Source organism: Mus caroli, unplaced genomic scaffold (assembly GCF_978045245.1).
Source record: "Mus caroli unplaced genomic scaffold, Mus_caroli_1 scaffold_3, whole genome shotgun sequence".
Classification (NCBI taxonomy): domain Eukaryota; kingdom Metazoa; phylum Chordata; class Mammalia; order Rodentia; family Muridae; genus Mus; species Mus caroli.
Genome location: NW_028227258.1, coordinates 127,782,848 through 127,797,142, shown reverse-complemented (window position 1 = coordinate 127,797,142; position 14,295 = coordinate 127,782,848). Strand labels below are relative to the sequence as shown.

The following is a 14,295-nucleotide window of genomic DNA, read 5'->3' as shown; positions in this document are numbered from 1 at the left end:
AATCAAATGGATCTGGCAGATATCTACAGAACATTCTATCCTAAAACAAAAGGATATACCTTCTTCTCAGCACCTCATGGTACCTTCTCCAAAATTGACCACATAATTGGTCACAAAACAGGCCTCAACAGATATAAAAATATTGAAATTGTCCCATGCATCCTATCAGATCACCATGGACTAAGGCTGATCTTCAATAACAAAATAAATAATAGAAAGCCCACCTTCACGTGGAAACTGAACAACACTCTTCTCAATGATACCTTGGTCAAGGAAGGAATAAGGAAAGAAATTAAGGACTTTTTAGAGTTCAATGAAAATGAAGCCACAACATACCCAAACTTATGGGACGCAATGAAAGCATTTTTAAGAGGAAAACTCATAGCTCTGAGTGCCTCCAAAAGGAAACTAGAGAGAGCACACATTAGCAGCTTGACAACACACCTAAAAGCACTAGAACAAAAGGAAGCAAATTCACCCAAGAGGAGTAGACGGCAGGAAATAATCAAACTCAGGGGTGAAATCAACCAAGTGGAAACAAGAAAAACTATTCAAAGAATCAACCAATCAAGGAGCTGGTTCTTTGAGAAAATCAACAAGATAGATAAACCCTTAGCCAGACTCACTAGAGGGCACAGGGAAAGCATCCTAATTAACAAAATCAGAAATGAAAAAGGAGACATAACAACAGATCCTGAAGACATCCAAAACACCATCAGATCCTTCTACCAAAGGCTATACTCAACAAAACTGGAGAACCTGGATGAAATGGACAAGTTCCTAGACAGATACCAGGTACCAAAGTTGAATCAAGATCAGGTTAATGATCTAAACAGCCCTATATCCCCCAAAGAAATAGAAGCAGTCATTAATAGTCTCCCAACTAAAAAAAGCCCAGGACCAGATGGGTTTAGTGCAGAGTTCTATCAGACCTTCAAAGAAGATCTAATCCCAGTTCTTCACAAACTATTCCACAAAATAGAAACAGAAGGTACTCTACCCAACTCATTCTATGAAGCCACAATTACTCTGATACCTAAACCACAAAAAGACCCAACAAAGATAGAAAACTTCAGACCAATATCCCTTATGAATATTGATGCAAAAATCCTCAATAAAGTTCTTGCTAACCGAATCCAAGAACACATCAAAACAATCATCCATCCTGACCAAGTAGGTTTCATCCCAGGGATGCAGGGATGGTTCAATATACGGAAATCCATCAACGTAATCCAGTATATAAACAAACTCAAAGATAAAAACCACATGGTCATCTCCTTAGATGCGGAAAAAGCATTTGACAAGATCCAACACCCATTCATGATAAAAGTCTTGGAAAGATCAGGAATTCAAGGCCCATACCTAAACATGATAAAAGCAATCTACAGCAAACCAGTAGCCAACATCAAAGTAAATGGTGAGAAGCTTGAAGCAATCCCTCTAAAATCAGGGACTAGACAAGGCTGTCCACTTTCTCCATACCTATTCAACATTGTACTTGAAGTCCTAGCCAGAGCAATTCGACAACAAAAGGAGATCAAAGGGATACAAATTGGAAAAGAGGAAGTCAAAATATCACTTTTTGCAGATGATATGATAGTATATATAAGTGACCCAAAAAATTCCACCAGAGAACTCCTAAGCCTGATAAACAGCTTCGGTGAAGTAGCTGGATATAAAATTAACTCAAACAAATCAATGGCCTTTCTCTACACAAAGAATAAACAGGCTGAGAAAGAAATTAGGGAAACAACACCCTTCTCAATAGTCACAAATAATATAAAATATCTTGGCGTGACTCTAACTAAGGAAGTGAAAGATCTGTATAATAAAAACTTCAAGTCTCTGAAGAAAGAAATTATAGAAGATCTCAGAAGATGGAAAGATCTCCCATGCTCATGGATTGGCAGGATCAACATTGTAAAAATGGCTATCTTGCCAAAAGCAATCTACAGATTCAATGCAATCCCCATCAAAATTCCAAATCAATTCTTCAACGAATTAGAAAGTGCAATCTGCAAATTCATCTGGAATAACAAAAAACCTAGGATAGCAAAAACTCTTCTCAAGGATAAAAGAACCTCTGGTGGAATCACCATGCCGGACCTAAAGCTCTACTACAGAGCAATTGTAATAAAAACTGCATGGTACTGGTATAGTGACAGACAAATAGACCAATGGAATAGAATTGAAGACCCAGAAATGAACCCACACACCTACGGTCACTTGATCTTCGACAAGGGAGCTAAAAACATCCAGTGGAAGAAAGACAGCATTTTCAACAAATGGTGCTGGCACAACTGGTTGTTAACATGTAGAAGAATGCGAATAGATCCATTCCTATCTCCTTGTACTAAGGTCAAGTCTAAGTGGATCAAGGAACTTCACATAAAACCAGAGACACTGAAACTTATAGAGGAGAAAGTGGGGAAAAGCCTTGAAGATATGGGCACAGGGGAAAAATTCCTGAATAGAACAGTAATGGCTTGTGCTGTAAGATCGAGAATTGACAAGTGGGACCTCATGAAACTACAAAGCTTCTGCAAGGCTAAAGACACCATCAATAAGACAAAAAAACCACCAACAGATTGGGAAAGGATATTCACCTATCCTAAATCAGATAAGGGACTAATATCCAATATATATAAAGAACTCAAGAAGGTGGACTCCAGAAAGTCAAATAACCCCATTAAAAAATGGGGCTCAGAACTGAACAAAGAATTCTCACCTGAGGAATACCGAATGGCAGAGAAGCACCTGAAAAAATGTTCAACATCCTTAATCATCAGGGAAATGCAAATCAAAACAACCCTGAGATTCCACCTCACACCAGTCAGAATGGCTAAGATCAAAAATTCAGGTGACAGCAGATGCTGGCGAGGATGTGGAGAAAGAGGAACACTCCTCCATTGTTGGTGGGATTGCAAGCTTGTACAACCACTCTGGAAATCAGTCTGGCGGTTCCTCAGAAAATTGGACATAGTACTACCGGAGGATCCAGCAATACCTCTCCTGGGCATATATCCAGAAGATGTCCCAACCGGTAAAAAGGACACATGCTCCACTATGTTCATAGCAGCCCTATTTATAATAGCCAGAAGCTGGAAAGAACCCAGATGTCCCTCAACAGAGGAATGGATACAGAAATTATGGTACATTTACACAATGGAGTACTACTCAGCTATTAAAAAGAATGAATTTATGAAATTCCTAGCCAAATGGATGGACCTGGAGGGCATCATCCTGAGTGAAGTAACACAATCACAAAAGAACTCACACAATATGTATTCATTGATAAGTGGATATTAGCCCAAAACTTAGGATACCCAAGATATAAGATACAATTTGCTAAACGCATGAAACTCAAGAAGAATGAAGACCAAAGTGTGGACACTGTGCACCTTCTTAGAATTGGGAACAAAACACCCAGGGAAGGAGCTACAGAGACAAAGTTCGTAGCTGTGATGAAAGGATGGACCATTTAGAGACTGCTGTATCCAGGGATCCGTCCCATAATCAGCTTCTAAACGCTGACACCATTGCATACACTAGCAAGATCTTGCTGAAAGGACCCAAATATAGCTGTCTCTTGTGAGACGATGCCGGGGCCTAGCAAACACAGGAGTGGATGTTCACAGTCAGCTATTGGATGTATCACAGGGCTCCCAATGGAGAAGCTAGAGAAAGTACCCAAGGAGCTAAAGGGATCTGCAACCCTATTGTTGGAACAACATGATGTACTAACCGGAACCCTGGAGCTCTTGTCTCTAGCTGCATATGTATCGAAAGATGGCCTAGTCGGCCATCAATGGAAAGAGAGGCCCATTGGACTTGCAAACTTTATATGCCCCAATATAGGGGAATGCCAGGGCCAAAAGAATGGGAATGGGTGGGTAGGGAAGTGGGGGGCGCTATGGGGGACTTTTGGGATAGTATTGGAAATGTAATTGAGGAAATTATGTAATAAAAATATTAAAAAAAAAAATAAAATAAAATAGAGGAAAAAAAAAATAAAGAAAGAGATGCCCATGAACATACAAGAAGCCTACAGAACTCCAAATAAACTGGACCAGAAAAGAAATACCTCCCGACACATAATAATCAGAACAACAAATGCTCTAAATAAAGATAGAATACTAAAAGCAGTAAGAGAAAAAGGCCAAGTAACATATAAAGGCAAGCCTATCAGAATTACACCAGATTTTTCATGAGAGACTATGAAAGCCAGAAGATCCTGGACGGATGTTATACAGACACTAAAAGAACACAAATTCCAGCCCAGGCTACTATACCCAGCCAAACTCTCAATTAACATAGATGGAGAAACCAAAGTATTCCACGACAAAACCAAATTCACACATTATCTCTCCACGAATCCAGCCCTTCAAAGGATAATAACAGAAAAAAACCAATACAAGGACAGGAACCACGCCCTAGAAACAACAAGAAGGTAATCCCTCAACAAACCTAAAAGAAGACAGCCACAAGAACAAAATGCCAACTTTAACAACAAAAATAACAGGAAACAACAATTACTTTTCCTTAATATCTCTTAATATCAATGGACTCAACTCCCCGATAAAAAGACATAGACTAACAAACTGGCTACACAAACAAGACCCAACATTTTGCTGCTTACAGGAAACTCATCTCAGAGAAAAGGATAGACACTACCTCAGAATGAAAGGCTGGAAAACAATTTTCCAAGCAAATGGCATGAAGAAACAAGCTGGAGTAGCCATTCTAATATCTGATAAGATTGACTTCCAACCCAAAGTCATTAAAAAAGACAGGGAGGGACACTTCATACTCATCAAAGGTAAAATCCTCCAAGAGGAACTATCAATCCTGAATATCTATGCTCCAAATACAAAGGCAGCCACATTCATTAAAGAAACTTTAGTAAAGCTCAAAGCACACATTGCACCTCATACAATAATAGTGGGAGACTTCAACACACCACTTTCACCAATGGACAGATCATGGAAACAGAAACTAAACAGGGACACAGAGAAACTAAGAGAAATTATGAATCAAATGGATCTGGCAGATATCTACAGAACATTCTATCCTAAAACAAAAGGATATACCTTCTTCTCAGCACCTCATGGTACCTTCTCCAAAATTGACCACATAATTGGTCACAAAACAGGCCTCAACAGATACAAAAATATTGAAATTGTCCCATGCATCCTATCAGATCACCATGGACTAAGGCTGATCTTTAATAACAAAATAAATAATAGAAAGCCAACCTTCACGTGGAAACTGAACAACACTCTTCTCAATGATACCTTGGTCAAGGAAGGAATAAAGAAAGAAATTAAGGACTTTTTAGAGTTCAATGAAAATGAAGCCACAACATACCCAAACTTATGGGACGCAATGAAAGCATTTCTAAGAGGAAAACTCATAGCTCTGAGTGCCTCGAAAAGGAAACTAGAGAGAGCACACATTAGCAGCTTGACAACACACCTAAAAGCACTAGAACAAAAGGAAGCAAATTCACCCAAGAGGAGTAGACGGCAGGAAATAATCAAACTCAGGGGTGAAATCAACCAAGTGGAAACAAGAAAAACTATTCAAAGAATCAACCAATCAAGGAGCTGGTTCTTTGAGAAAATCAACAAGATAGATAAACCCTTAGCCAGACTCACTAGAGGGCACAGGGAAAGCATCCTAATTAACAAAATCAGAAATGAAAAAGGAGACATAACAACAGATCCTGAAGACATCCAAAACACCATCAGATCCTTCTACCAAAGGCTATACTCAACAAAACTGGAGAACCTGGATGAAATGGAGAAGTTCCTAGACAGATACCAGGTACCAAAGTTGAATCAAGATCAGGTTAATGATCTAAACAGCCCTATATCCCCCAAAGAAATAGAAGCAGTCATTAATAGTCTCCCAACTAAAAAAAGCCCAGGACCAGATGGGTTTAGTGCAGAGTTCTATCAGACCTTCAAAGAAGATCTAATCCCAGTTCTTCACAAACTATTCCACAAAATAGAAACAGAAGGTACTCTACCCAACTCATTCTATGAAGCCACAATTACTCTGATACCTAAACCACAAAAAGACCCAACAAAGATAGAAAACTTCAGACCAATATCCCTTATGAATATTGATGCAAAAATCCTCAATAAAGTTCTTGCTAACCGAATCCAAGAACACATCAAAACAATCATCCATCCTGACCAAGTAGGTTTCATCCCAGGGATGCAGGGATGGTTCAATATACGGAAATCCATCAACGTAATCCAGTATATAAACAAACTCAAAGACAAAAACCACATGGTCATCTCCTTAGATGCTGAAAAAGCATTTGACAAGATCCAACACCCATTCATGATAAAAGTCTTGGAAAGATCAGGAATTCAAGGCCCATACCTAAACATGATAAAAGCAATCTACAGCAAACCAGTAGCCAACATCAAAGTAAATGGTGAGAAGCTTGAAGCAATCCCTCTAAAATCAGGGACTAGACAAGGCTGTCCACTTTCTCCATACCTATTCAACATTGTACTTGAAGTCCTAGCCAGAGCAATTCGACAACAAAAGGAGATCAAAGGGATACAAACTGGAAAAGATGAAGTCAAAATATCACTTTTTGCAGATGATATGATAGTATATATAAGTGACCCTAAAAATTCCACCAGAGAACTCCTAAGCCTGATAAACAGCTTCGGTGAAGTAGCTGGATATAAAATTAACTCAAACAAATCAATGGCCTTTCTCTACACAAAGAATAAACAGGCTGAGAAAGAAATTAGGGAAACAACACCCTTCTCAATAGTCACAAATAATATAAAATATCTTGGCGTGACTCTAACTAAGGAAGTGAAAGATCTGTATAATAAAAACTTCAAGTCTCTGAAGAAAGAAATTATAGAAGATCTCAGAAGATGGAAAGATCTCCCATGCTCATGGATTGGCAGGATCAACATTGTAAAAATGGCTATCTTGCCAAAAGCAATCTACAGATTCAATGCAATCCCCATCAAAATTCCAAATCAATTCTTCAACGAATTAGAAAGTGCAATCTGCAAATTCATCTGGAATAACAAAAAACCTAGGATAGCAAAAACTCTTCTCAAGGATAAAAGAACCTCTGGTGGAATCACCATGCCAGACCTAAAGCTCTACTACAGAGCAATTGTGATAAAAACTGCATGGTACTGGTATAGTGACAGACAAATAGACCAATGGAATAGAATTGAAGACCCAGAAATGAACCCACGCACCTACGGTCACTTGATCTTCGACAAGGGAGCTAAAAACATCCAGTGGAAGAAAGACAGCATTTTCAACAAATGGTGCTGGCACAACTGGTTGTTAACATGTAGAAGAATGCGAATCGATCCATTCCTATCTCCTTGTACTAAGGTCAAGTCTAAGTGGATCAAGGAACTTCACATAAAACCAGAGACACTGAAACTTATAGAGGAGAAAGTGGAGAAAAGCCTTGAAGATATGGGCACAGGGGAAAAATTCCTGAATAGAACAGTAATGGCTTGTGCTGTAAGATCGAGAATTGACAAGTGGGACCTCATGAAACTACAAAGCTTCTGCAAGGCTAAAGACACCATCAATAAGACAAAAAAACCACCAACAGATTGGGAAAGGATCTTCACCTATCCTAAATCAGATAAGGGACTAATATCCAATATATATAAAGAACTCAAGAAGGTGGACTCCAGAAAGTCAAATAACCCCATTAAAAAATGGGGCTCAGAACTGAACAAAGAATTCTCACCTGAGGAATACCGAATGGCAGAGAAACACCTGAAAAAATGTTCAACATCCTTAATCATCAGGGAAATGCAAATCAAAACAACCCTGAGATTCCACCTCACACCAGTCAGAATGGCTAAGATCAAAAATTCAGGTGACAGCAGATGCTGGCGAGGATGTGGAGAAAGAGGAACACTCCTCCATTGTTCATGGGATTGCAAGCTTGTACAACCACTCTGGAAATCAGTCTGGCGGTTCCTCAGAAAATTGGACAAAGTACTACCGGAAGATCCAGCAATACCTCTCCTGGGCATATATCCAGAAGATGTCCCAACCGGTAAAAAGGACACATGCTCCACTATGTTCATAGCAGCCCTATTTATAATAGCCAGAAGCTGGAAAGAACCCAGATGTCCCTCAACAGAGGAATGGATACAGAAATTATGGTACATTTACACAATGGAGTACTACTCAGCTATTAAAAAGAATGAATTTATGAAAATCCTAGCCAAATGGATGGACCTGGAGGGCATCATCTTGAGTGAAATAACACAATCACAAAAGAACTCACACAATATGTATTCACTGATAAGTGGATATTAGCCCAAAACTTAGGATACCCAAGATATAAGATACAATTTGAGAAACGCATGAATTCAAGAAGAATGAAGACCAAAGTGTGGACACTGTGCACCTTCTTAGAATTGGGAACAAAACACCCAGGGAAGGAGTTACAGAGACAAAGTTCGTAGCTGTGATGAAAGGATGGACCATTTAGAGACTGCCGTATCCAGGGATCCATCCCATAAGCAGCTTCTAAACGCTGACACCATTGCATACACTAGCAAGATTTTGCTGAAAGGACCCAAATATAGCTGTCTCTTGTGAGACGATGCTGGGGCCTAGCAAACACAGGAGTGGATGTTCACAGTCAGCTATTGGATGTATCACAGGGCTCCCAATGGAGAAGCTAGAGAAAGTACCCAAGGAGCTAAAGGGATCTGCAACCCTATTGTTGGAACAACATGATGTACTAACCAGAACCCTGGAGCTCTTGTCTCTAGCTGCATATGTATCGAAAGATGGCCTAGTCGGCCATCAATGGAAAGAGAGGCCCATTGGACTTGCAAACTTTATATGCCCCAATATAGGGGAATGCCAGGGCCAAAAGAATGGGAATGGGTGGGTAGGGAAGTGGGGGGCGCTATGGGGGACTTTTGGGATAGCATTGGAAATGTAATTGAGGAAAATATGTAATAAAAATATTAAAAATCAAAAAACAAACAAATAAAAAAAAACAAACAAAAGGAATCAAAACAAACAAAACCGCGGCTCTTTCTTTTGTCAAATGTTACACTTGGTAGAAATTTCAAGCTCCAACTGGGTATTTTGAGTTTGATCAAGTAGTTGGTAGTAGGGATACTTCCAAGGTTCAGAGTGGATGGGCTTGGGAAGACACTGCATTCATTCTACAACTGAGAAGACAGCATCAGGAACTTCATAGATAACCTCGAACAGAACCAGAAGTGAAACTGTATCCACCTTGTTTACCCCTGCAGGCAGGAGATGTCACTGAGCACCACCCTACATACATTGTGCCATATGGGACTCCAGCTTCTTTTGTGCTTCTGACTTTAGGGCCTTTTTCTGCTGCACCAGGAGGGTGTTCTAAGTCCTGATCAGGGGCCAGAACAGTTCCCCATTGCTTTGTTATTGCTTCTTCTCAACTCAAACAGAATCATCCCATAATGAAAGGACTGTTTGCTTACTTAGTGCAGGTCCCACCCCTACTCTACCTGTGTGATTAATGTGTAGGAGAATGGGGGTTTTCAGTATTGATAGTGTGACTTTAAACTAGACGCAAGAGTCAACAATTTATAAAATAATGGTACTCAAAATGCAGAGTTCACCTTAATAATATATGAAATGGACATCCAAGGAATACTAGTCAATGTGGCAAGAGCTGGTACAAATGTTAATACTTATTACAGTAAATCTGATGGATTAAACGCCAGATATTTCACACTGAGCCTCAAAATACAATCAAGCTACTGACTGTTTATAAGACATGCGCCTAACATGAAGCAGTACAGAAAGAGTAAGTGTAATGGAAAGGGGAAATAAAAATATACAAAATGTAATACTGTGCTTGGTAGGCTATGTATCCCATTGAGGCTTTGACAAACCAGAACCACAGAGGGAACATTGTGAATGGTAGCACACATGAAACACGTGGAGGACCACACCCACATTCAGGGCAGGTATTCAAGGGAAACTAGCAGGCTGGGGATATATCTCAGTGGATAGAGCACTTGCCAAACTAGCCTGAGGGCCAGAGCTTGCATCTTCAGTACTCATGAAAAGCTGTTCTGGTGTGGCAGCCTGCTTACCATCCAAATGCCTGCACAGTGGAGACCAGAGGAAACTGGCTAGAGAGAGAGCCTGTCTTGGGAAGTAACACAAGCAGATTGCTGAGGCTCCCCAACTACTCAGCGCCAACACACACACACACACACACACACACACACACACACACACACACCCCTCCGTATGCATGTGAACATGAACAAACTCATGTATATACACAACAAAGGAAACCTTTGAAAGGTCCTCATATCCAAAGTTATAAGAAAGCTTAAAGGCAAAAAGGCATCTTGTTATTCTTTGACAATGGAGCAATGAAGCTAGAAATTTAAAATATAATAAATCACATGATAAAGCACTGTTGAGAAATGATTGTCAAAGAACTGAAAGCCTAAGTCATTATTAAATGAATGTGCACCCAAAAAATGTACAGGTTATAGTTATTAATTTACACAGGGAAATTCATAAATTTAGGTAATGTTATTTTTAAGGATGGAAGAAGTAATAAACTAAACATTTGCATGAAGAATTTTATTTTTATTCAAAGCGTTGTTATTGTACATGTTTATTGGGTGCACTGTGGTAATTTGATATGTGTATTCACTGTGTGAATCCAATCGGGGTAATTAACATTTCCATCTCATTAAATGGCTAAAAACATCCAAACAAGCATGAAGTAGACAAAGATATTAATGAACAACAAAGCAGGAACTATTGAAATAAAAAGCAGAAAATGATGGTATTTAAATCTTGGAGTCTGTCTTTTCAATAGGCTAATAAATTAAACAAACTTTAGTCTGTGTGGATCAGGAAAAATAAATGATAAACCATGAGCAGATATAACAGTGGTAAAAGAGATGATAATTGTAAAAAAAAAACATTTTATAACTTAAAATTATATGGTATATAATTCTATATTAATAAAAAGTAAAACTTTCATGAAGACACTATTTTCAGGGAACTTGTAAGTTATGCAAACTGCCAAAAAAGAGAGAATGTTTAGTTGGAGGTTGGAAGTTCTAGGCTTATGAGTGGGATTTTGGCATAAGGTCATCCAATAGCTTTTCCACTTTCTTCCATGTTTGTGAAAATGTGTTTATTATTCTTGTGTGTGTGGAAGTCAGAAGGCAACTCTGTAAGGCTGTTTCTCTCCTTCTACCTTGGCCTGGATTCTGGGGTCTGAACTCAGTTTTTCAGGCTTTCAGGGCAAGCACTTCACCCACTGAACCGTCGCGCCGAGCCAGCCCTGTATGGTTTTGTTTCGTTTCTTTCCAAATTCTCAACCATAATGGAAAAGATTTCTTTTAAATAATATGTATCATTTTATCTGTTTCTCTACTTGTAAGTGTAATGAAGATTTTAGATTTTGTTTATTGGCCATTTTGTTTGGCTGATAAAGGTTGTAGGATCTGTTTATTGGCCATTTTATGTGGTCACTTTACTCTCTGTTCCTGGTTCATCTTTTTTTTTTTTCTAAGCAACCTTGTATGTATAAGCAATCACTTGCCTTTGTGTCCACATTTATCTTAGTTTAAAACATCCTTGAATTATTTAACTGGGCCTTTACCCACATATAATCTTTAATGCTAACATGTAAACATGGAAATATTTCTCTTTATTTTCCCCTCACTGGTATCATCATTAAGAGCATCTTTGAACACCACAGGGTTCTGTAAAAATGTACCTGCATTTTACAGTACAGACTGCTTTCCTACTCAGCAATTGAGTCCTTAACACATCCTGAATCTGCTTTTGAATGTGGTATGAGGTAGGGAGTGGATTTTAGGTTTCTTTCTTCTTTCACATTGCTGACTCCAGAATCATTAATAGATCACTTTATTTAATGTGCCTCATCTGTACCCTAAATCTTAAATATATTCAACTGTTCCTTGGGTCCCATGGGGATAGCACATGCTCTTTCAATTATTATTGCTAGGTAATAATATTATTTAATAAAGTAAACCTATCTACTTCACTTAAAAATGCTTCACTGCATTTAATTATTATTATAAAAAAATCCATAACAAATTTAAATGAATGTTATTAATTTTCAGAATACTTTTGAGATAATGTTTTAAATCATGTAATCTAATAACCTTTTATCACTAGTTCCATCATTTTTATTCCACTAATATAATTTTGTAGAAAATAAATCATGTAAGGACAAAATAAATTATATATATATATATTTTTTTTAAACCTTCCTGATGAGCAATGGTGGCCTACACCTTTAGTCTCAGCCCTTGGAAGGCAGAAGGAGGCAGATTCCTGAGTCTGAGGCCAGCCTTGTCTACAGAGTGAGTTCTAGAACAGCCAGGGCTACACAGACAAACTCTCAGAAAACTAATAATAGTAAGAGTAGTAGTAGTAACATAATAATAAATAATAATAATACCTTTCTTTGTTCTTACTCATTCCTTTCCCCAGTCTTACAATATTACATCAAACAAGGAGAAATGTACATATAACTGTCACTATCTGGCAAGATAACATGCATCTTACAGGAAGATAAAAATTTCCTTTAACAAGGGTCTCCTTAATCAGTCCTGACCATGAGGCATCAATATGAAAACTGTAATTTGGTGAACATGTTGGGGTGAGCTGTTCGAGTCCACATGTGGAGGTGGGGTAGTTGTGTGAAGATGTTGGCGCAGGTTGGTTGATCCACATGTTGTGGTGAGGCATAGAAGCAGGAAGGTAAGAAATTGTAAAATGTTCTGATGACGAAAATCAAATCAAATGTAGAGACTAGAAATTTTGAAATAATTAATGAAAAGCACTTCTACCCCGCGCACCCTGTGTGGACAGCTCTCTTGGGCTCTTACCAGGGTTGGGATGAGTCCTGTGAGCCTGCTGTCAGGTCTCCTTGAACATTCTATAAGCCACTGGTCATTGGTAGTCTCTGATAAACTGAAGAGACTATGCCAGGATTCTATTTCCATGGAAACCAATGGCGTTCTCTGAAGAGAGTACGTCTTATGTCAGGAGTGGGCCAAAGTGGTGGCTGGATTGATAAGCAGCCAGTGTTTTGGAGTCTATGGACAGTCTGAAGTCTTTCTCTTCACATTATTTCACAGGCATAGACTCCATCCTCTCTGAGACCAACGGCAGTTACAAAGACCTGTAGTATTATTACCAGCACCAGTGGAGTAGATGCAGGGCTACCCATTTACACAGCTGTGAAACTGGATTAAACTGGGTTTTGGATATCTGTTCCATGAAAGCCTACTATGTCACCCATCTTGCCCCCTCTCCTAAGCATGTCTGCATTTGAAGAATCTTCTGTAGATGAGCAATGTTCACTCGATATAAAGACATTAGAGAGAGAAAAGATGCTTTGTCTATGGCTTTCATAAGTAAACTGCTAACCTCAAAGGTTTTGTCTTTTAATGCGAATCTTGGCTAGAGAAAAGCACCTCAAACTTAGGCACACACCCCATCGGGGCGTCTCAAGATGCAGCCAAGGCCATTTCTGTGTTACTAGCAAACACCAGATGAGACTGCAGTTTTGCAACCCACACTTCCAGTAGCCTACAGCCATGGATTAACACCACATATTGGCTCTCTGACTCCAAGGTGCTGGAGGGGCAGTTATTACAGTCTAACAACACAAAGTCTGCCCTTGTGTAATACATAGATTCTGCTTTCCTTGATCCATGTCACTGGGTTTGGGATGAGGTAGATTCAATTACCCATACCTCTTTGCTCTCATGCCCAGAGATTTGACGTCATAAACATAGAAAGCCTAGTATTTGGGGTTTTAATCCCCCACCCCCAGTTGACTAAGATATAGTTGAATTGAATAACTACCACCCCAGTGCAAGAAGCAGACTAAGCATTGAGAAGATTTCTGGGTGTAGAAATGGAAGAAGGACCATGAATCTAAGCTGACATGAGTGGGCTTTGGGTTTAGAGCCACATGCTGGGCTTGCCTGGTGAGGAGACTACAGAAAAGACTGCTTAAGGGTATCTAACAATTTTGGAGGAATTAAAGAGAGCCTGGATCAAGCTGAGAAGAAGCAAAACATGGGCTATATAATTGAGTACATCTAGTACTGCTCACTGTGAGGAACAACCAGGAGGAGGGAAATGCCTGCTGAGCTTCTGAAGTGGAAGGCAGGAAAAGGGTGGGAGGAAGTTGGTCCACCTTGGACCTTCCATGAGGTAGTAGCAGTGCACAGTGATAACGAGTGT

At 39.2% G+C, this 14,295-nt stretch overlaps 1 protein-coding gene and 1 long non-coding RNA gene across 16 annotated transcripts in view; one reads left to right on the top strand and one right to left on the bottom strand.

The window, feature by feature from the left end:
* Nucleotides 1-12,968, bottom strand: part of LOC115030651 (uncharacterized) — a 71,580-nt gene extending 58,612 nt beyond the window's left edge. The window contains exon 1 of the mRNA XM_085835350.1: nt 12,927-12,968. The gene's annotated coding sequence lies outside the window, so the exon portion shown is untranslated. The remainder of the gene's footprint in view (nt 1-12,926) is intronic.
* Nucleotides 1-14,295, top strand: part of LOC115030650 (uncharacterized) — a 614,991-nt gene that overhangs the window by 262,418 nt on the left and 338,278 nt on the right. The window lies entirely within an intron of this gene.